The sequence below is a fragment of the Ambystoma mexicanum genome, chromosome 8, assembly GCF_040938575.1.
Source record: "Ambystoma mexicanum isolate Mex_15411 chromosome 8, UKY_AmexF1_1, whole genome shotgun sequence".
In the NCBI taxonomy this organism is placed as follows: Eukaryota; Metazoa; Chordata; class Amphibia; order Caudata; family Ambystomatidae; genus Ambystoma; species Ambystoma mexicanum.
The window spans coordinates 978,857,470-978,880,498 of NC_090929.1; positions in this window are offsets into that span (position 1 = coordinate 978,857,470).

Sequence of the window (23,029 nt, forward strand, 5' to 3'; positions counted from 1 at the left end):
TAATTTATACATGGGCTTTTGGTGCGGAGGGGACGTTAATATGCAGTGATTATTTATTCTGCCTTTCAAAATTAAAGGTAGACACGTGAACCTGAAGCAAACGCTATAGGATGGATGACCATAAATTGAATTGTAGGATTCAAATGTCACCACAAGCAAACTAGGGCCCTGATTCATGGAATTTTTTGCATGGAAAATAGGAACTTTGTGCGCCAAACCACGTGGAAAATCTCCTTTGTCGATTCATGGAATCGACTGTGCAGGACTTTTCCGTACTGTGCAGGGACTTTGCGCAGGCTCGCCATGTCTCTGCAAGCGGCCGAGTGCCTTAGGTGAGACACCACGCAGAGCGTGGGCGTGGCTTTCACAGAGGACAGAGTAGAGCACGGAACAAGGGAAAATGTAGCCGTTAAGAGGGACGACCGCAGGCAGTCCATCGAACGCCCACAAATGTACATAACGAGAAGCATTCATGGATCCGACTGTGCAACCTTTTGTCAGGGAAATGGCCACGCAAAGTCCTCATTCCATCCGCCACCCGAAGGCAGGCATACAGACACTTGCGCATAGGATTCACCATGCAGAGTTGAGATCACATGTTGGATTAAGGGGTGCATGTACGCAGCCGAGGTTCTGATCCAACTTAAGGTTTCTCGTAGGGTGCAGGAACAGTTCACAGGGGTTCGAATGCAGATATTTCTGAGTTTTACCAGAGTTATAGAAATTATGACACATGTTGTTGGAGTGCTGGTAACAGTTACGGGGAACCCTTCACAGTGCCCTGAAGTGCAAAACTGATTACGAGGGACCCCAGGCACTGTTTGAAGGGTGCATGTGTTTGCGCCGGAGGAGCATACAAATGTAGCTGTTCCTGGCTGTTTTTGCTTTGAGTGGGGGTTTTTTGGGGTGTTCAGGCCACGACTTGAAATACACAGACCTTGCAGATATACTTCTGCACGCAGGCTTGCGCAGAGTCAGTCTCAGCGCGCAGGCTTTGCGGAATCTATGTGCACTTTTCCATGAATCAGGTCCTAGAGCCGATTGGGGAGAATGCCTGAAACAATTGACAATGGGTGAGTCTAAAAGAAGACATAAAAGAAGCAACGCATATTGAGGTCAAAATATGTGACAAAGAAGAAAATCTCATAGCATTTTGTATTCTGAAATATGTTGGCTGTATGAGCAAAAATGAAAATGTAATTTTTAGAGTAATGCAGTTTTGGATGAAACTTGAAAGAAAGAATAAAAAGTGCAAAGAGCAAAGAAAACCTGAGAAGAGTTTACTGACACTGATAGGGAAAATGTGTAAATAAAATTCAGTGCTTTTACTGTATAATTACAGTAGACAGTTACATTAAAGGTCTATATTTCTATGGCATTGAACCGAGGCGTCTCATTATGCATCAATCTTTCCCTATTGTATACAACAGTAGGGGGTTTACCCACATAAGGTATAACATAACCCTACTTAGATGTGAGCAAGTCGCATAGTCCCCGTAGACACCTCTCATAGCCTATCAGATCCGAGCATGCCCTTAAAAAGGCCCCTGAACATCAAGATGCTGTTCATCCTCTTCTCGGTAGACATTTTTGAGTTATTTCCATCACATATTACGATGTGTGTCCCTCTCGGCTGTATCTTCAAATGACTCCTTCTTTGTTGGTGTCCATAATCAATCTCAATATTATATTGCCCTTTTTTTCCTGACATTACTCGAAAGAAAGCAATATTGTCATGTTCCCTTTCTCTGGTGGAATAGATATTGTCCAGAATAAATGGGCCCTATGTGGTTTTTTTAGAGTGCTTGGGCCCGAGCACTCTCAAGGCCTACAGACCAGCCTATGGCATGTGGGTTTGTTGCTGTGATAGATGTTCTTCGAAGATCTATGTCTCAAGGCAGGTTAAACAAGCCGAACCTACAGATTCCAGAAGAAAAGGCTGCATTCTGAAGGTTCCACCTTTGGCAACTGGCCCTTTCCTGTCCCTTTGGATGGTACAGCTGAAACCCACACAGCTGCGCAGCACCCTCCATCCATCCTCCACCTACTACCCCACTTATCTGCTGCGGGCTCCAGCCTCCGGCTGCTTCCTTCCCATGGTGTAGCTACTGTGTCCCCGGAAGACCGACGCACAGAATGCTGCGCTTTTGCGTGCAACCTTTTGTGGCTCAGGCTTCTAAGGCTGCGATATCTAAACGTCAAAATGTTCTTGGGATCCCGTTCATGCAGATGAGATACAGGTGGTACGCTTTCTAGCCATGCTTGCTTCTTGATCATCTTATCGAACTGTCAATTGGCAATATTCTGCTTGCCCTTCTTTGCATCATTTACTGGATGACCTGTGAGTGCTTACCCTTTGGTCTCTCACTTGCTGAAGGGTATTCAAAAGCTGATTTCCCCAAACCACTTTACTCTTATTCACAGGTTTTCCATATAGTAGTACTATAGTAGTAGTAGTAGTAGTAGTTTGTCATTTATATAGCACCTTTATCCCATTAGTATGGCCTCAACAAGCTTGTTGTTGTGAACAGCCTCGGGGGACCAAAGTCCAATGTATGGGAAATGTTGTTGGAAATATCAGAATGCATGTGCATTCGCCAAATATAGGGAGTATGGTGGGCAGGCTCTGCCCTAGTAATCTACCCATGATGGTCAGGCATGTGGATGGGTTCTGGGAGGTGGACAGGAGAGTGTGTGAGTGCAAGGGACTCGTTGTGAGTCAAGACACACCAAATTTGTTGTCGTAGGTCATAGCTGCATTCTGATGCAAGAGACTCGTTATGTGTCCAGCTAGACCAAATTTGTTGTTGTATGTCGTAGCTGCATTCTGATGGGAGAGATGTTGTGAACACGTGCAGGAGTTAGGCTGTGCCTGCGGCTAAAGTTCCATAAGCATTGATTGTGACAGGCAATATAACAGTATTGGTTATACTCTAATGAATTACTCAGTACACTGGCTACATTCTACATACACCTGGATTCAATGCACAGACTACATTCTACATTCCCCTAGATCTAATGCACTGGCTACCTTCTACATTGACCTAGGTTCAATGTACTGGCTTTATTCTCCATTCACCTAGATTCGATGCACTGCCAACCTTCTACATTCACCTAGGGCCACCTTCTACATTCACCTAGAACTACCTTTTACATTGACCTAGATTCAATGCACTGGCTACCATCATTCACCTAGATTCAACAATGACTTGTCTTTGCAGCAGCCTTCTGCTAAAAGTCTTACATTGAGGTGTTTGGTATCTTACCAAAGTATGCTGAATGTTTGCACTTCCGATCTATCAAGAGGGCATTTAAGCCATGCTGGCAGTCAGCTTTCATATTGTCAGTGGGACCGAGGCCCTTTCATCTGTAATCATTTTCTCCAAACCTGGGGGCTATCCCGCATTATGTGTGGTGTGATGTTTGAGGTCTTGTGAGGCTCGAACTGCTGGTCTGAAGAGGTCTTACGACCAACTCTTTATCATCTAGAGGTGGACCCATCTCTCGTTCTCTTATCCCACTCTGGCAGGATGGCTCAGATGCATCCTGTCCTTGGATGGTCTGGATGTGTCTTCCAATGGTGCTCACTTTAATGGAGGCATATGGTTTTTTGCGGCCTTTTCGGCTGAGGCTAGACTTGAGGATATCTTCAGGGGAGCTAATTGGCCTGGGTACCAAGTTTCCATGCCTTCTATTGTAAATTCAATTTGCATGCTTCTTCTTTCGTTATTGCAAGGCTTTGAACTTGCATGATAGACAGCCTCCATGCCATGCCACAGAATGTTAATGGCTCCTGGTAATTTATGAAGGAGAATATGTAGTCTGTTAACGCAAGGAGGAAACCCTCCCATTTGTTTGTTTTTGTTGGCAAATCACTCACAGATGAATAGTCAGGGCAGACAATATTTTGGCCCGCATTCCGGCATCAACAAGAGACCATTTGATCATGTGTTCATATGGACTGTGATTGCATTTCTCCCTTTTCTGTCACATTTGGTGTAACAGTGGCAAAATAACACTTTTGGGGTTCAGGGGCTGTTTTAAGGGCAAGCTTGGACTTGATAGGCTGTGAGAGGAGGGATGGATTACTATCGGCCTATTTACAAGTCCAACGGTAACCCTGCCGGTTCTACTGACGGTTGCCGCCGAGATTGCAATATTTACCATATTACCGGTGCCTGGCTTGCCATAAAACACTGGAGGATTGCGACCCCGGCGTTCCAGGAAGTCAGGCAACAGTAAATTGTAGATCCCCATTCCATGGGAATGGGGATCACGGAAGCACCGGTACCGTTAATAACGGTCCCGATGATGTGTGAAACTCAGCAGGGGCGTGCCATTCTGCCGGCCAGGTCTGATCGTGGCGTGGGGAAGGCACCTGCCCACCGAGTCGTATTGTGCCGGTCCAGTAACAACGGTGCTGGTAGGGCACCATTGTTACCAGACCCGCACGGTTGTAATGAGGCCCTATGTGACTTGTGGTACACATGTGAATACGGTTATGTTATAATAATTATAATCTATTTAGTATATAGCGCTGCACACCCATAGGTCTCAGAGCGCTGAAATAGCAGAAGACATTTTTATCCCACAGAGTAGAAGGCAATCTCACCTGCCACAGTAGACTGCGCACAGATATCACGAGTGATCACTTAACTCACTGTGCAATCTGTCCGGAAATCTTGTGCTATGACTCCTTTTCTTCTTAGTGCACGTCTTACTGCTGTATAAAAAAAAATGAGAAAGGAATGATGCATAGTAATCACCTTGGTGGCTTTAAAAGAAAACGTATTCCCCCTCACAAATTGCGAGGAACAATCAACTTTTTTCTGGCCATGCACAAATCGCGTTTGCGCATGCACAATTTCATTAGCATCACTGCAAATGGAGCGTAAAAGCATTTGCATTTTTCAGTAATGATTCCCCTACAGAAAACTAGTGTAGCTTAGCTGACAATGGATGACTGGGCAACGTGTACGTTAGGCGGTGCTCACGAGCAATTTCATGGTGGAATAGCAACACCCTAGAACAGGCCAGAACATCAAATGTTGCAACAAATTGCACACCTGCACTTAGCATCGGTTGTACTGGCAGTGTAATAACGAATGGAGCAAACTGTTTTTGCTCGAACTCCTATCAGTTGAGGATTGTTGCACTGGGGCCAAAAATGACACAGGGCCTGATCACGACTTTGGCGGTAATGCTGGCAGTATTACCGCCAGTGGTATTAGCCCGACCGCCGAACTCCCCGGCGCTAATAGCCCCGGATCACGAGTTTGGCAGTAATGTAATTCCCCATTCCCCATTGAGCCCATTCGGGAATGCCCCATTCCCGATTGGGCTCAATGGGGAATTTTCACGCTCTTACCGCTAGCGGTAATAGTGCCGGCGGTAATAGCGTGAATTTTCAACGGATTTCCCCCCAGCGCAGAGCTGGGGCGAAATCTGCCAAAGTCCTGATTTGGCGGACCCTTAAATCCACGGGTAATAGCGCTACTGCCGGATTTAAGGGTTACGGCCAAAGTCGTGATCAGGCCCACAATCTTTGCACTATCATTCCCTCCTTCCCATTGGAAAAGTGCAGCAAACCTACTTTTTGTTTCTTTTTGCAGAAACCGAAAAAATGAGAAATCTGCTTGCATGCTCACTTTTTGGCCACGATTCGCGATGTTATGTAATAGAGTTCTAGTTACATTTGGAGCATGCTCTATTTCTTGAGTTCCCCATCAAATTGGAAGAAAGAAATCGGAAAACCCTTTTTACTCTATTCCACAAATGTTTGCCATAGGGATAAAGGAAAACCTATGTGCTCCATTACATGCTACAGGAAGAGCAACGCTTTGGGTCTATTTGACCTAAAACATTTGACCTAATCACATTTGATCAAATTTATTTTCCCTTTATTTCAGTCTAAAATTCAGAGGGAGACCCCCCCCCCCCGGAAACCCCACCCCACTTCCCCTTAACCTAATCTATACTATTACCCACCCCCATATATATATATTTAATTTAATTACATTTGACCCAAAAAAAGGTAAAAGAAATCCGATCAAATGTTTAGGTCAAATGTTTTTAGGTCAATTATGCTAATACCAGAGCAACCCTGTGCTCAGTGCATTTGCTCCTCTTCAAATGTTAGATTTCCAGTCCCGCGGGCGGTAAGAGGGGCTCTCAATACACTTCTGGCAAGCATGAAAATAAAATGTGTTTTTCAGAAGACTGTAAAATAAAGGATTTGGGAAATATCCCAAGATGCCAAAGATAGCCGTAAACTACAGGCTATTAGCACATGGAGATTGTCATTGTTCCCCACTCCGCCAATTGGGATGTTTAGAGTACAGTCAATTACTGCTATTATTGACTGTTTTCTGAACAGGCAGGAGGGAAATGATAGTGCAATTTCCAGGCACAATTTCTTTCAACAAGACACTTTTTTGTTCAACAGTACCTTCTTTGCTGCAGGTTCCTATTTAACACACAACAGAGAAAGCTAAACCATGGGAACACGCTTTCCCTTTCTTGGAGAGAAACTTACTTTTACGTGACACCCAATGTCTGCTGATGTAAAACCTGCTATAGGTTTACCAAATTTGCAATTAAAATGCTTAACATATGATATTATTTAAATACTACAAAAAAGCACAGTTAAATTACTAACTCAGTTTGTCTCTCTACCTTGCTCATTATTAAGGTAACATTTTGTATTTCACCACTAAAACTCCAAAGCAAGTCTTGCTACCACTGCAATGTGCTAATGGCCTTACATACCTCAGGTGGGGTCATTATCACTTGGGATAATGACCTATCCCCAACTTATGGCCCGAGGCAAAGTTGGTCATTATCCCGCAATAATTACCCCTTCCTCAGTCTATAAAGCTATAGTAAATGCAACTTTAGCTGCAGAAGCCTTTATACAGTCAAAACTAGTGTGGAATACATTCCATTATGACGATTACGGTAGCACATTCATCAACATGGATGTACTTGTAAAAGGGTATATAACTAAACATTTAAGTGAACTCTTTAACTGATTGATGAAATACTTTGATCAGAAGCAAGTGGTGGTTTTGATCTACACACATTTTAAAAAGTGCTCTATTCCAAGAATAGGAAGCCAATTTAAACACTTAAATAAAAGTCTATTCTGTATAACTGCTCTGGTCTATTACACAGCGTTACTTTCTCCAAGAGACATAGCTGGCTACTCATGAGTTCTATGGGGTTTATTAAGTGCTATAAACACATTTGTAGCTATAGTGCTGCAAACATTGCGGGCATTCTGATTAATTGTAGGGTGATAAATCGGGATACGATCTGTTTAAAGAAGTGGTTTGCCTGCAACTTTTAGCTTGCCAGATATTTTGGCCTCAAACTCCCATCAGTCCTGGCCAGCATAGTCAATGGTGAGGGATCCTGGTAGTGGAAGTCCAAAACATCTAGAAAGCCAAATATTGCAGACCCCAGCTTCAGAGACTGGCTCTGTTCGATGAATGCCAACTTTGATAGGAAAGGTGTGCGCCTTCGCAAAGGGTACTTCGACTTGATGGATCGGCGAGGCATCTGCAAAGTGGCAGCATGCCTCATTGAGATTTCAGAGCTTTCGAGGTCAGCGCTAGCTGATCACCCATAACCAATAGAGCTGGGAGACACAGAAAGGAAAGACACGTTACTAGGGCTGCTTGAATGCCTGGTTAGCCATGCGTGTGCTTACAATGCTCCCCCCTCCAGTACTTAGTCATATGTTTTGAGGTTTGCATTCAAGCTAAATTTACCTTTTGAATGAAAAATATCCTGACAAAGATTGTATCTTTTTTTCCTGCGAGAGGGTGACCACAATCATACCCTGTTAGTATGTCTTTCTGTTGGCCAGTTTAAAAAAAAAAAAAACACTGTTACCCTTAGTTGCAGTTTTCAATTAAAGTTGAAAATGGTAGTTTCTCGTCTGAAAAAAACAGAAGTAAAATATATCAAATGTCAAATGTATTATCTAACAAGTGAATGTAAGTCTGGGGGTACCTTCTTTCGATTGGTGAAAGCTGGAAGGGGCACAGAAATAGGTATGTTTCAAAATGCTAAACAACAGATGTATGTTTCTTACGATGTTGGGAATGAATACATCAAAATGTAGACACTGAGCAAAGCTACTGCGAAAAGCAACATATTTCTGTAAAAGGCTCCAGCAACCTACGTTCATGGGATGGACATTAGCATGGCCACCTGATACGTTCAATCCCCTTGATCCAGTCCAATTGCACGGCAGTATCGAGTAAATATTATCCTCGACAAATTTACCTGCAAAAGGACCCTCTTAATGCATATGGAAACCAAGCCAAAATCACACCTTTCTGGTGTTTCAACCTTTTCTAGATAAAACGGATACAAGGTGTGTAAAGGTCTTAATGTGTAACCATTTCATATATGCCTTTCAGTTGCAGACATTTGGGGTGGTGACTGTTCAAAAGGGTAGCTAACCCTAAACCTCTGAAGATTAGACCACCAGGGGAATCCAAAGTCAGATCATTTGTTTTGGTCCCACAAATATGTTCTTGTCAAATTGAATGCTCACCAATGACATGTGGCCACTGTCAGAAGGCCTGCCCAAAAGGCACGTGTGGGCTGGTTTTATGGGCCACTGTGGGCTAGTTTGGTCGTTTAGCACATCTTTGACATATATCATATGACAAATGGGACCCACTGTATTGCCTCGAGCAGTTTGCTGCAAAAGGTCACAAAATATGAATTTGAGGATCAGCAACAATTTTTATTTCGTGACTAGAACTATTTCCGGAATCAATGAAATCTTCATTGTTTTCCGTGTTTCATGATTTCTGGAACAGGGACTATTGGACAAGTAAATTATGATCCCCTTCCCTAAATTCCTCAGATTGTATAGCAGCCAGAGTTACGCTACTTAGCCATCTTTTATAAGTTATGTTATGGTATTATCATTTACAAAGCACACAATTACTGAAGATTCGTCTCTTGACACTAGCAGCCCATTACTCAAAAAACAGATTTGTCAAGGAGAGCGAAAAGCCATGTTATTTTTTCTAAAGTCAAACTTGTCGTGAACATAAATATTTTATTTCATTATTTATTTTTATAACACCCCTAATACCATATGTGAGTTTGGTTTCTAAGTGTGGATCTGGGATTTGAACCTCTGTTGCTTTGCGTGGTCTTGCTGCCAAGACCAGCATGTTGCCTCTGTGCTATCCTATAAAGAACATTCAAAACGGAAATAACTCAGGCTGAAAAGGTACAACCTCTGACTCAATTTCCAACTGTGGTATTCTGAGGTGCAAGAAAGGAGAGCCTGTTGACCCAATGGCTTAATGGCCCCGCATAGAATGATAGTCAGAATTCTTTGATATGCCAGAGACCGTTTGGTCACAGAGGTGGACCCTGTTCTGATGTTATCTGTGGGCACCAGCAAAAAGTCAGGCAGCCATGTTTGCGATCAATCGCAGTATAGGCGGGCCATAGTCAGCAGAGGTATCACCAGTGGGGGGGGTGGCTTTGGGGCCTATAGCCCTGGGCTCTTTTGCTTTTAGTTTGTAGCCCCAGATAGAAGCTTAGAGGCTACAACCAAAAGGCTATCTAGCCCTGAGTCCCGACAGTCCCAATATTAGTGTAGCCCCAGATCTTTTCCAGACCTAGCCACACCCCAGTCAGAAAGATTCAGTTAAATTAAATTGCTGTCCTACAGTCTAGATGATACTGTTGCTTATTTATGAACCAAAGAGAGAAGAAAAAGAATCTTGCTTAGGAGCCGTAAGTGAATAAAATGAGAAGCAGACTAAACCTGGAAAATTACAGTCAGATTAGAATCAGTGGAGAAACCCAGGTCCTTAGCAGCGCTCACGTGTTGTCATAGGGCATCATGTAGAGTTAAAGCAGAATTGGGAAGTTGCGAGAGTGAGGGCTACCAACAATCATGGTGCCATGTGCCACCAACAACACAATAGCAATTTAAAGTGTTCTTACATCTCCCCCAAGTTGGGTGTGATCCATGGAAAAGTTGACAAAGTTTGGGGCTGAACGAGCACCTAAGAGGAGCAACAGAGCCGAGGGCAGAGCAAAGCTGTGTAGAACAGGAGTGGAGCTCAAGCAATCTGTACGGTGTAGCCTTAATCTTAATGGAAAAAGAAATACATGAAAGTTTAGCTAGGGATGGCAAGCAACTCAAGTTTGGAGTGGTGGATCAAGGCGGTGGAGTGACTGGCAAGAGTAGGGCAGATATCAAGAATAATTACTATGTGATCAGACAAGCTTATAGGGAGCACATGACATTTGGTGACCAAATAGTTGAAAAGATGAGCTTAACTGCAATATGAGTAGCAATGCCACCTGCTGATTCATGTTCAAACTTTCAATATTAGTGATCAATTATTTGGTGGTGTGCTCAGAAATGGGACATCTACCCGACTGTTGAACTAGCTGAAGATACAAATCTGTGAAGGAGATATGTCCATAATATATAAACCTTGCCACCAAAAAATTAGAAAACAATGAACATTTCTAGAGTTTGTAGAATACCAAAGGTGAGGCTTTGTTCCCCAGAAAACAGTATTATGGCAGGATCCTCAAACAGCAGCAGAGTCGTGTTTAATGGAGACTAAATGTAACCTTCACAAATAAATGTCCTCACTTGAAAGAAGTGTGTAATGGGTATGTCAATTCTTCCATCTATCAGCTGCCGGGCTACTGGACAAATCAACTTTTTGGGATTTAGTATGAAAGGTATCTGGGATCAGGTGTTTTTCTTTCTCAGAACATTACTGTAACATTATTTTGGTGGACAGGCTTACTAGTAATCTGTCAAGATGACAGAGTACTCATTGAATGCTTTTTAGTTTTTGCTATAAGGTGGCACGTTTGCCCTACAAGCTGAAACGATAGGAGTACCGTATTGGAGTACAGCTAGGGCGAGATGGTATATGAAGAAGGACACAATGCGTGTCAGTGTTGTTTGGTTATTTACCAACCCATTGATTGCTCATGGCCATACTAACCCCATGGCCCTTTTATGCACTCAAACTGCCTGCCAGTGTTTTTAAAAGAGCAGTCTTCTGACAGCTAATGGTTTAGTTGGTGATGTTGCAGTGCTACTGATGTAACAAACATTTCTTAACCAGGTTGCCTTTAGCCACTTGATGTATAAGCAGCATGCATGCCCTTCACTGAAGTCCTTTTAAAAACAAGCATTAACAAAGTCAACAGTGTTGGTATATGTATAGGTATTAGAAAGGCATTTGCCAGGAACTGCTATCATATGCCCAGGTACTGCACCATTTGCAAGCTGATACCATTAATGGACAGTTATTTCGGCAATGCCTGGCAAATACCTTTCCTGTGTCTACACAAAAGCACAAACTGTTTGCATTGCCTGTGTGTGTTATAAATTGATGCAGGGTTAGAGAGGTCAGCTGAAGCTATCAATGGCTAAATGGAGTAGTGCTGATAGTACAACTTGGTTGCTCCACCATGGCTCCACTTATGCTGTCACTATGTCTTTCACCCAAGCTCACATCTGTCTTGCATTTACTAGCACCCACTGTAGAAGCATCTTCGAATCAGGTTGGTCCAAACAATACAAGCAAGGTCACTGCTCCCCTTTTCCTTATTATGCATTTAAAAAAAAGAAATGTACCTTTTCTCTGTGTTTGCCCTCTTCGCTGCTCCCCTGCCATGGTAGCCCTTTTCTACTATTCATTGCAATGAATATTAACATAGACTACACTTGCCGGAGAGCAACAACTGGTAAAACCAAGGTAAATTACCTATTTATTTTCACATTTGCACCCACAGGTGACACACATCTGCACATGCTAATAGTGATCAACTGCCGTTGTGCAAGCCACACTGGCTAGAAACATCACCACTGCCCTCCATAATCGGCATCACTTCACCTGGGCCATTACCCAGGGCAGGCGGGCCACTACCACCTCGTATGAGTCGTCAATCCACTGTTTTTCACCTAGATATATCACACCTCGCCATATCTAGATAGATTCAGTAAGCCATATTTTAGTAGTAGGTTCAACAATGAACTCCTATTGCAAGACCTTTCCACCTGTGCTTGTTTAGCCTGCCAAAGATCAAGATGGAGAATAAACATCTCAATGTGGATGAGGGAGGGATTGATGAGAAATCTCACTAGGAGAGATTCATAGTCTGCTTTGCAGGCTAGTTCCTTGGAGTGTGAGGCAGTGAGGTGTATTTTGTGGTGGATGGTGATCCTCCCGCTCTGCTGGTTCTGTTGCACACAATTAGTGTGTAGCCTGGGGGGAATGCCTCATGTGCGATGGGTCGGAAGTCATCAGAAAACCATATTTCTGTGATAAAGTGGATGGCTGGGCTTTCAGAGAAAATTAAGTTGAATATGTTGTGTCTGTTTTTGGTGATAGATCTGGCATTCATTATAATGCATGCAATTTGATTACATGTACCGAGGTTGTAGGCCCCTTGAGAGTTGAGCAGCTATGGGCGGATTGGGGGTCAGTGGGTGCAGGGATGGGGATCTCCTGGATAAGTCCCATGGTGAGGTGGTCAGTCTGCATTGTGGGGAGAATGGAGAGGGCGTTGAACGGAGGAGCTTCAGGTATGAAAGGAGGGGCGATGTTAGGGATGGTCAGGAGTCTCTGTTGTGGGGGATGCTATGAGCAATCGTTGAGTGTGTGAGAAGAGTCCTCATGGTGTACGTTCCTTAGGAGGAGGTCTGGTGTGGTTAAGGGTGTAGGTGTGAGGGAGTTGCAGAGCGGCCCCTCGTACGAGGTGTGGAGTCAGAGGTGGGAAGGGGGACTGGTGAGGGTGCAGGGCGGTGACTGGGGATGCCAAGAGGGGATGAAGATGAATGTGGGTGGATGGGGGCAGAAGGAGGGGCTGCTGATTTTCAAAGGAGTGTTGAGAGGGCTAAGTGGGATTAGTGCCAGGGGTGTTGAGGGATGGATTTAAGAGGGATTTTGCTGGGTTGGGTGAGATGCACATCGTCATAATGGTGTATGTGAGGGGTGTAAGCAGACATTTTGGGGAGAGATTGGGTGAAGTGTGCAGATTCTGTGTTTTAACGGGTTCTTGGGCACCTGTGGAATGTGTTTGAGGGTCGGCTGGAAAGCCGAGAGAGGGGTATTGGTGAGGGGGGTGCCTGTCCTGCACTCAGGGATGTGAAAGCTTTCGAGGGATGGGCCTGGGAGGGCAAGAGGTGCAAGCGTGGATGTGGGAGGGCTCTCACACTATACACAAGTGTTTACAGGCGGTGCCACAAGGGCGGGGGGCAGTGGAAAATAAAAATTGTCCTACTATGCCTTGTAACATTCAGACCATGCAAGTGCATGAAACAATAAGTGCAGGGGGAGGGAGGAGGACAGGGCAGAAAGTCCTGGGGTAAGGGAGAGAGGGAGGGGAGAAGTGCAGGAAGGAGGTGACCTGTACTGAGGCAAGTGCTGAGGGGAGCCCAATGAGATGAGTGCAAGGAGGAACCAGGGGTAGGGTAAAAGCTACTGCGGGTAGGGGAGGACCAGGAACAGGCTGATCAGGGTAGAATCCCCGAGGGCAAGTTCTGAAAATGGTCTGCTGGGTAGACTGGTCAGGGAGGGCCTGGCCCTAGTAAGACTCATAAGGGAACAGGCACCAGTCGAAGTGGCAGCAGGTGCATTAGCATGTGAGGGGGAGAGGGATGGAGGAGGAGAAAAGGAAAGTCTTGAGAAGCTTCCGGAACTTAAGGAGATCTGTCTCAACTCTGAGATGGGCAGGGAGGCCGTTCCAGAGGGAGACCCCTGTAGAAGAAAGAGATCTAACCCCCACTCTCTGCTTAATGAACCGTGTGATCAGCAGAGAGTTGGAGCTAGAGGACTGAAGGACTGTAGCACAGAGGTATTTAGGGAAAGAAAGTTGGATGTAGCGGGGTCCCATGCCCCAGAAAGCCCTGTGGATGATGCAGAGCGTCTTGAATTTGATCATTGTAGTCACCGGGAGCCAGTGGAGATAATTTAGGGCTGGAGAGATGTGGTCTCTGGGCTTGAGACAAAGGATAAGTCTTGCAGTCCTATTCTGGATTAATTGGAGAGGGTGAAGGGAGGAAAGAGGCAGATTGGGGAAGAGATTGTTGCAGTAGTCCAGCCTAGAGAGAATTAGAGCTCTGGAGACATTGAGCTTCTGGGGGAAGGTGAGGAAAGGTAGAATGGAGCTGAAAGTTGAATTTCTTGGTGAGGTCCATGATGTGAGGGGGCGAAGGAGAGAGAGGAGTTCAAAATGCCCCTAAGATGTTTTGCTTCACAAGATGGAGAAGGGGGGGCAAGGAGGACAGCCAGAGAGTGGGAGGGAAACAGGGAGCAGACATTCCAATGAGAAGGATCTTGGTTTTACTGGCATTAAGGCAGAGATCATTCGCAGAACACCATGCCTGAATAGCAGTCAGGCAATCAGGTATGAGAGAGGAGGAGGAGGAGGTGGAAGTGGGAAGCTTAAAGCAGCGTTGTGTGTCATCAGCATAGCACTGGAAGTGAGGAGAGCAGATGGAGATCTAGTGGGCCAGAGGGGCAAGATAGATGTTGAACCCCATGGCAATAGGATAGAGCGCTGAGAGACGACACAGGTAGAGAGTGAGGTGGAGGAGAGGAAAGGGCCCAGGTGTACTTGGGAAGCTTGGTTATAGAGGAAAGAGATTAGCCATGCAAGTGCCCAGTCTGTGATGCCAAAGGTATCACAGAGTCAATTTATGAGTATGGTTTGATTGACCGTGTCAAAGCCAGAGGAAATATCAAGAAGGATCAGAACAGAGAGAAAGTTGGAATCAAGGTTTGAGAGCAGGTGTTCAGGAGAGCAGTTTCCGTGCCTTTGGATAATCTGAAGCCAGACTGGTGGTTGTGCAGACAGCCTGCAGATTCAGTGTGTAGGGTCAGTTGGGGGATGATCAACTTCTCCAGGAGTTTGCCCAGGAAAGGTGTGATGGAGACAGGGCGATAGTTAGCCCGGCAGGAGGGGTCTGCAGATGTCATTTTTAGGAGAGGGTGCACAAGGGAGTGGTTGAGGGGTTGTGGGAAAGAGCCAGTGGCAAAGTAATGGTTACAGAAGTCTGCCTAGACAGGGACGAGAGAGGAGATGTTGTCCTTGATAGTTCGGGAAGAACAGGGAGCACCTGTTTGGAGGAGACTTTCATAGAACCGACTACTTTAGAGACCTGGAGCAATAGGAGAGGAGGAGAGTAAAGGGGGGGGCCAAGGGAGGCAAGAGAGGAGGGGGATCAGGGGTAGAGGAGAGTGAGGGCAGGATGTCCTGAGTTTTGGTAGAGAAGTGGGATGCCAGTGCAGTGCAAAGTGCCTGGGAGGGAAGAGGAGAAGATGAGACTGCATTAGGATTGGCAGGTTCCTTGCAGATTTTGAAAATTTCAGCCATGCTGTTGGTGGTCCCAGAGATGTGGGCTTTGACATGCGCCATCTTCTTAGAGCAGATGGAGAGTCAATATTGTCTTTGAAGCAGACTGCAGGCTAGTTTGTCAGGGGGTGTGCCTGAGGCCTGCCATTTCCATTCCGCAGCTCTGCACATGCCTTTCAGAGCAGCCAAGACAGAGTCATAACAAGGGTCACATTTGGAGGCAGGCTTAATGTGGATCCTCATAACAGGGGCAAAGATGTCCAGCGTGTTGGGAATGGAGAGATGGAGGTCAGCAAGTGCTGAGTCAGTATGAGAGTCAATGGAAGGTGTGGGAGGAGGACTAAATGTGCCAGCAAATGCAACAACTGACACACTCTTCATCGGTCGAATGGCAGAGAAGGAGGTTAGCAGTGCCGGCAGAGACATCACTGGTGGGTCTGGGAGCTCCAGATAGGAGGAGAGAAGAGAATGGTCTGACCAGGAGCAGTTAGAGGGTTGGAGAGAGGGATGTCAGTGGAGAGGAGGGCATCCAAAATGTGTCCAGCATGATGTGCAAGACCCGAGGGAAGGATTGAGATGGAGAGAGAGTCACAGAGGTCACGGAATAGTACAGTGGCTGAATCCAGAGAGTCAAGATGAAGGTTAAAGTCCACAAGGAAAGAAATTTGGGGGAGGAGGTCAGGAGTGAGGAGGAGAAGTCAGCCCATTCAGAGAGGAAGAGGAGGGCCTATAGATAGTGCTGGGAGTGAGCGAGAAGTTGGTAGAGACACCCAGCCTAAAGACGGGACTCTCAAAGGAAGAGTACGATTGAGTGGGAATGATAATGGCTGGAAACAATTAATGGAAGATCAGGACCACACCACCCCCAGCTTGAGAAGGTCTGGGATTCGAGAGGATCTGGTATCTGGGAGAAGCGTATCGAAAGCAGTGACAGAGCTGGCCTTGAACCACGTCTCAGTGAGAGCCAGGACGTCAAGATCTTCAAGAAGGTGACAGATATCAGATGAATGTTTGACAGCGGAGTGTGAGTTGAGTGTAGCTACGTGAAGCCGATTGCCCCCCTTGAAGTTCAGGGGGGATGCAGGGGTGGGCAACAGCCCTTGAGGAGGTGGAGAGGGGTGTCAGAAGAAGGATGGAAGTTAATTAGAGATGGGAGATGCCTATCAAGGAGGAGTAGGTTGGGCTGAGAGCCCTGGGCCATGATTGTGCCATTCGGAAAGACATTAATGATGCACCTGGAGGATGAGAAGTAAGCCAAGAGTACTTCCCATCTAGGGCTGCCACGGTTGAAGAAGAGAAAGGGAAGAGGACAGATACCAAATGGGGAGTCCATAGGTCAGGAAAAAGAGTGACAGAGAGGATGTCAGTGATAGTCTGCATGGAGAAAGCATTGACAACATAGGTGTCAGCAATGGGCAGGCCTGGATTGTAAGCCAGGAGACTCTTCTTTGACTTTGTCCTTCCAAACTTTGAGAGAGCAATAGGATAGGTAATAGAGTAGCAGTTAGAACAGATAGGGGAGATGGAAAGCACCATAGGGTGGGGTGGGTGGATGGAGGGAAGGCCCAGAGGAAGGAGGGAGACAGGGCGCTTCGCAGTGCATGAAGAACTCACCAGCCGGCCTAGCAACCAGGTAGATACTGATAAAGTGGGTCCGTTAAGCACAGTTCAAACAAAGGCAGCAGATTTTAAAATACCTAGATTTGGGGTTCAGCACACAAGAGAAATGTGTGTTGGTGTGATTCGATTTTTAGGAAAGCAGTTAAAAATCACAGCATTTGCAAGCACAGCATTATTTAGCAACAGCAAGATTTGATTTTAGGTAAGCCACTTCAAAATGTCAGCATGTGTCTGCACAGCAACATTTAGCAGCATCCAGATTCGGTTCTTGATAAACCAGTAAAAAATACCAACAATTGCAAGCACAGCAGTATTTAGCCAGATTTGATTTGGGGGAAACAGCTAAAAATGCCAATATTTGACTGCCCAGTAGTGATTTAACATCAACCAGAATAGAATTTAGGCAAAACAGCTAAATATTTAGAACAGGCAGATTCGATTTTAGGGCAAGAGCTAAAAATGCCAACATTTGGATGCAATAATCAGATTTGGAGAATGCAGAGACAAAGTTGCAACTCCAGATAAGGATCACGTTTTTAGCCTGCGAGCCAATGCAGCACGAGTCAGCTAGATAACTAGGAGCAGGGGTGATGGACAGCGAAGTAGCTCACAATAGATGTTTGCTAGTGGCAGAATTAAGATGGCTAGGTCAAGGCATCCAGGGTTGATAGAAAAAGAAAGTCGGGAAGAGGAATGGAGGAGAGAGTTCATGGATTCATTTTGGGTGTGAGCGCAGCGTGGAGGGTGAAAGGGAGAGGAAGGAGCGGGCTCCCAGAATCAAAGGCATAACATTTTTAAAGACGATCAGGCAGTAGAGTATTGGGATTCTCAGGGGGAGTGCTTACTGTAAGGGGAGGCAGAGAAGTCAGGGGAAGTCAGAAGAGGGTGAAATCGCCAGGCTGGGTGGTATGGCCATGCGGCCATGTCCAGAAAGGCCAGACAGGAAGAGCAATGGGCTTTATGGGCGAGCCTTGAGAGGGGGGCGGCCGAAATTCTAAGTGCAGATAGATTTAAAGCTGTGCTAAAACAAAACACAGCTAGATTTAAAACAGTGGCCACAAATACCCTGCAGCTTTATTCAGAATGCAACTAGATTCAAACAGTGGCTACACTCAAACTGCAGCTGGATTCAACACAGTGCAAAAAATCACGGCGCCGCTAGTTTTTAAACAGTGGCATATTTAAAGCGTAACTAGGTGTACAACAGTAGCAATAATTAAAAGTGCAGCTAGATGTAAAACAGTGGCTTCACTCAAAATGCAACTAGATTCAACACAGTGGTAAAAATTAAAAGGGCAGCTAGATGTAAAACAGTGGCTTCACTCAAAATGCAACTAGATTCAACACAGTGGTAAAAATTAAAAGGGCAGCTTGATGTAAAACAGTGGCTAACACTTGAATGCAACTAGATTCAACACAGTGGCTGCACTAAAAAAGAAACTAAATTCAGCACAGTGGTAAAATCAAAAAGCACAGTTGGGATTTCAAACAGTGGCAAAAACTTGAGTCACAGCTAGATGTAAAACAGCGGCTACACTCGAAACATAACTAGATTCAACACAGTGGCTACACTCAAAAACGCAACTAGATTCAACACAAATTAAAATGTGCAGTTCGATTTAAAGCAGTGGCAAGACTTGAAGCGAAGCTAGGAGTAAACAGTAGCTAAAATGGAAAGTGTAGCTAGATGTAAAAGAGAGCCTACATTCAAAATGCAACTAGATTGAACACAGTGGTAAAATGTAAAGTGCAGCTAGATGCAAAACAGTGGCAGAGACAGAGAAGGCACGGATGCCTATGAGAGTACAGGCACTGGGCTGAAAAGTGAAAAAAGATACTGGGCCTCATTACAATCCTGCCGGTCCGGAAACAACGGTGGCGGTAAACCCGCCACCACAGTTGTTTCTGGACCGACAGATTACGAGTTCTGCAGGCGGGTGGTGTCATATGACCTGGCGGGAGTAACGCCACCCGCCTGCAGACGGAAATGGAAACATTGGCTCCGTCCTAGACGGAACCAGTGTTTCCATGGTCCCCATCCCCATGGAGTCCTATGGGGATTAATGGAATTCTGCCTCCGGAATTACTGGGTCACCGGGGTTGTAATGCCCCGGTGATTCCGGCAATCACAGAGACGATAATTCATTCCGGACTCATAATGAGGCGCGCTGTGTGTAGCGGCTTGGAGGTAGCAGGCCTTACCACAGATGAGATGGAGAGTCCTGGCTCTCTCAAAATCCCCCTGCCAAAAGGGCAGCATAAATATACATTAAATACTTTACAACGTCATACATTTTCATTTTCACGTTTATTTCGAATTTACATGAGGTTTGAGTACCATATGTGGGACCATAAGAATCTAGATAAAGTAATATAGTTGATTTAACGTAAACTTTAAGGAGAATGGCTTGTTTTTCCTGATCCCAAGATGCAGTATTACCGACTTGGTGAACACAAATTAGCATAGACCCTAAATGACACAAATCTTCAGGTTTAATTCTCCTTATCAAGGATTGCCTCTCAATGGAACTGCTTTTTAAAAAAAAAAAACTTTCTTTATTGATTTTACAACAATGAAATAGTGAGACATTACAAGACCGTGCACCGGTCACGAGACCCTTTATCCCCCCTCCCCCCCTCGGAACAATTTACGCTTAGTGTCGGGTTCAGTTACATATCAGTTCTAGTGATGTTGTTGTTCGGCACTCATGGCTGCTATTGAAGTGACCGGTTGTTCGCAACAGTTTGTATTGGAGGTGAAGACTGCAAGCTCGAGTCGTCATCAGCGTTTAACAGGTATGCAATATAGAGGCCCCCGATATCGGGGGGCGTGCGTGGAGGGGTAGAGTTCGTAGGTAGTTCGTTTCGGTGTCTTGACAGTAGGTGACATCTTGGAGCCATTGCTTTAGTGTTGGTGGCGGTCCTCTGCCCCAGTTGCAAGCTATTGCAACTGGGGCAGAAGTAGGTTCGCCAGTTTTCTGGTATGTTCTGGTAGTTGGTTGGTTAGGCCTAACATGGTCAGTGTTGGGTCAGGTTCTAGTTGCACTCCAATTATAGCTGAGATTTTCTCTTGGACTGCTGTCCAGAATGCTCCTATTTCGGGGCACGACCATGCCAGGTGGACAAAGTCGGCTTCCGGGTGCCCACAGCGAGAGCAGGAGGCGGATATTGACGTCCTCTGGGCTTGAAGTCTTGCTGGAGTGTGGTAGACTTGATGAACAAAGTTGAAGGGAATTTGTTTGTATCTTGTGTTTATTGCCACTTTTTCTGTGAGTCGCAGTATGTATGAGCAGTCTTCGTCGAGTATCATAGTGTTCAGAGTTCTTTCCCACCTTGTTCGGGCTTTTAAGCAGCGGGTGAGTTTTTCTGTTAGCAAGGCCTTGTAGATATTTGACACCAGACGGCCATCACCTTGGGCTTGAATCACTCCGTGGAGCAGTGGCCAGGTCGGTGGTTGGAGCGGGAACGTGGCAAGGCTGGACTGCATGGCGTGTCGGGTTCGGTAGTACATGAAAACGTCGAGGGCGTTGTTTCCACCTTTGTCTCGAGCTTCCTGAATCGAGAGGAACAAACCGTTCGGAAACAGGTCGCCCAGTGAGTGGATTTGCAATTTCTTGGTCCAGAGCTGGAAGACCTTTTCAGATGTTATGGGTATCCCTGGAATACTTCTCACCGGAAGGAGTGGGGAATATCTGGTTTGGACTCCGTTCCTTTTGGCGATTTTTTTCCAAACCGTGTGTGTCGTGACCATTGTGTTCATCGGTGTTGAGGGTGCCGGTGGTTCGTTGAGTATGACTGCGCGGAGAAGATAGGGTGTTGCTAGAGCTCTTTCGATTTGCACATGTGGCCGGATGAAGTGTGTTGCATACCAATGGCTCAGGAACTGTGCTTGTGCTGCCCAGTAGTAACTTTCTATATCGGGTAAAGCCAGTCCGCCTTGCGTTATGGGCAGGATCATAGTGCTGTGTGGTATTCGGGCAACCTTGCCAGCCCAGATAAGGTCAAGAAGGATGGATTTGATTCGCCGTAAGAATTTTTGCGTGAGTAGTAGGGGGATATTTGTAAAGAGATAGAGTAGTTTAGGGAGGATCACCATTTTCGCTAGGGACACCCTGCCCCAAAGTGTGAGGGGAAGCGTTTTCCATCTGTTCACTTTCGTTTGGATAGTGTCAAGTGTCTTCTCGTAGTTGTCTTGCATGATGTCGGTGCTGGTTCTGGACATGAGGATCCCCAGATATCAGACCTTCGAGTGTTGCCAGTGGAAGCCAAAGTCATCCTGAAATTCTTTGGTTGATTCAGTGAGAGGGAAAATTATAGATTTTGCATTATTGATTTTTAGTCCTGAGAAGTTGCCAAATTTAAGGACTGCTCGCATCACCGGATTCAGGTTGTCATACGGGTCGCGAAGGAAGAGTGTTATGTCGTCGGCGTAGAGTGAAACCACCATTTTGTGTGGGCCGAAGGCGAGACCTCTGTGTAGATGATAAAGCCTTAGGTCGAACGCAAGGGGTTCCATGACCAGGGCGAAGAGCAATGCTGACAGTGGGCAGCCCTGTCTGGTCCCTCTGCGTAAAAGGATTTCGGAGGAGCATTTGTTTCCGAGTTTGATTTTAGATGTCGGGTATTTGTAGAGGAGGCCTATCATTTGGATGAATCGTTTGCCGAGGCCCATCCGTTCTAATATTGCAATTAGGAAGGGCCATTCCACAGAATCGAACGCCTTCTCGGCGTCGAGAAGTACTGCTACCTCTTGGTTTTCTGGGTTGAGGGCCTCCATCGCTCCAAACATTCTTCTGAGGCCGAATGATGTATTTCTCCCTGGAACGAATCCTGCTTGATCCGCCAGAACCATTGCAGGCATGAGTGGCATCAACCTCCTGGTCAGGATCTTTGCAAAAATGTTGTTATCCAGATTAATTAGTGATATGGGCCTGTAGGAGGCGCAATCGTCTTTGGGTTTACCTGTTTTGTGTAGAAGAATGATATTCGCTGTGTAAAGAGTTGGTGGAAGTTGGTCCTTGGTTATGGCTTCATCGAAGACCTGGAGCAGGAGCGGGGCAAGAATGTCTGTGAAGAATTTATAAAATTCACCTGTCAGGCCGTCTGGTCCTGGGGCTTTGGTGCTCGGTAATTCTTTAATGACTTCTAGGATCTCCGCTGAGGTGATGGGTGCGTTCAACGGCTCGCGTAGCTCGGCGCTCGTCCAATATAGTTCGGTTATATTTAGGTATTCTGTTATTTCGGCGGGCTCCCTGGAATAATTGGAGTTATATAAGTTTTGGTAAAATTTGCGGAATGTTTCCAGTATGTCGTCTTCAGAGTATACAAGGGTTCCTGACGTGTCCAGCACTGCCTCGACTGTCGTGGGTTTTCGTTCCGCGGTGATTAGTCTTGCGAGTAATGCACTGGGTTGTTGCCCCTCGCCATGATGGCGGATTTTGTGGTGGCTTGCTAGGAATTTGGCTCCTCTATCTGCTAGTGATCTGAAGGATTCCAATTCTGCCTTGAGAGCGGCCAGCGAGCCGGGAGTATTTGTAACTGTAGCTGATTGCTCAAGTATTTTGAGGCGATTTTCGCATGTGTTTAGCTCTCCCCTTAACCTCTTTAGGATTCCGTTTTCTTTTGCGAGGCACACTCCTCTGATAAAACATGTCACTATCTCCCAGAGTGTTCCCGGTGAAGCTACTGAGCCTTGGTTCGTCTCAAGAAATGCGCTCAGTTCGGAACATAGTTCTTCGGCAAAGAGTTGATCTTGGAGGGCTCTGGGCTTGAATCTCCATTGGGCCCTGGTGAAGTCGCTCCGAGATGTCGTGCACACTAAGGTGACCGCTGAGTGGTCTGAGATGGACCTGGGTAGGATTTGGCATTCACCCCATTGGAGTCTGCTATGTGCCGACACTAAGATGTAATCAAGTCTCGAGCTGGATTTGTGTACCCAGGAATAAAAGGTGAACTCTTGAGAGTCGCGGTGTGTGCTTCTCCATATGTCGATGAGATTGTGTGCTTTGCATATCTCGGATATTTGCATACTCGC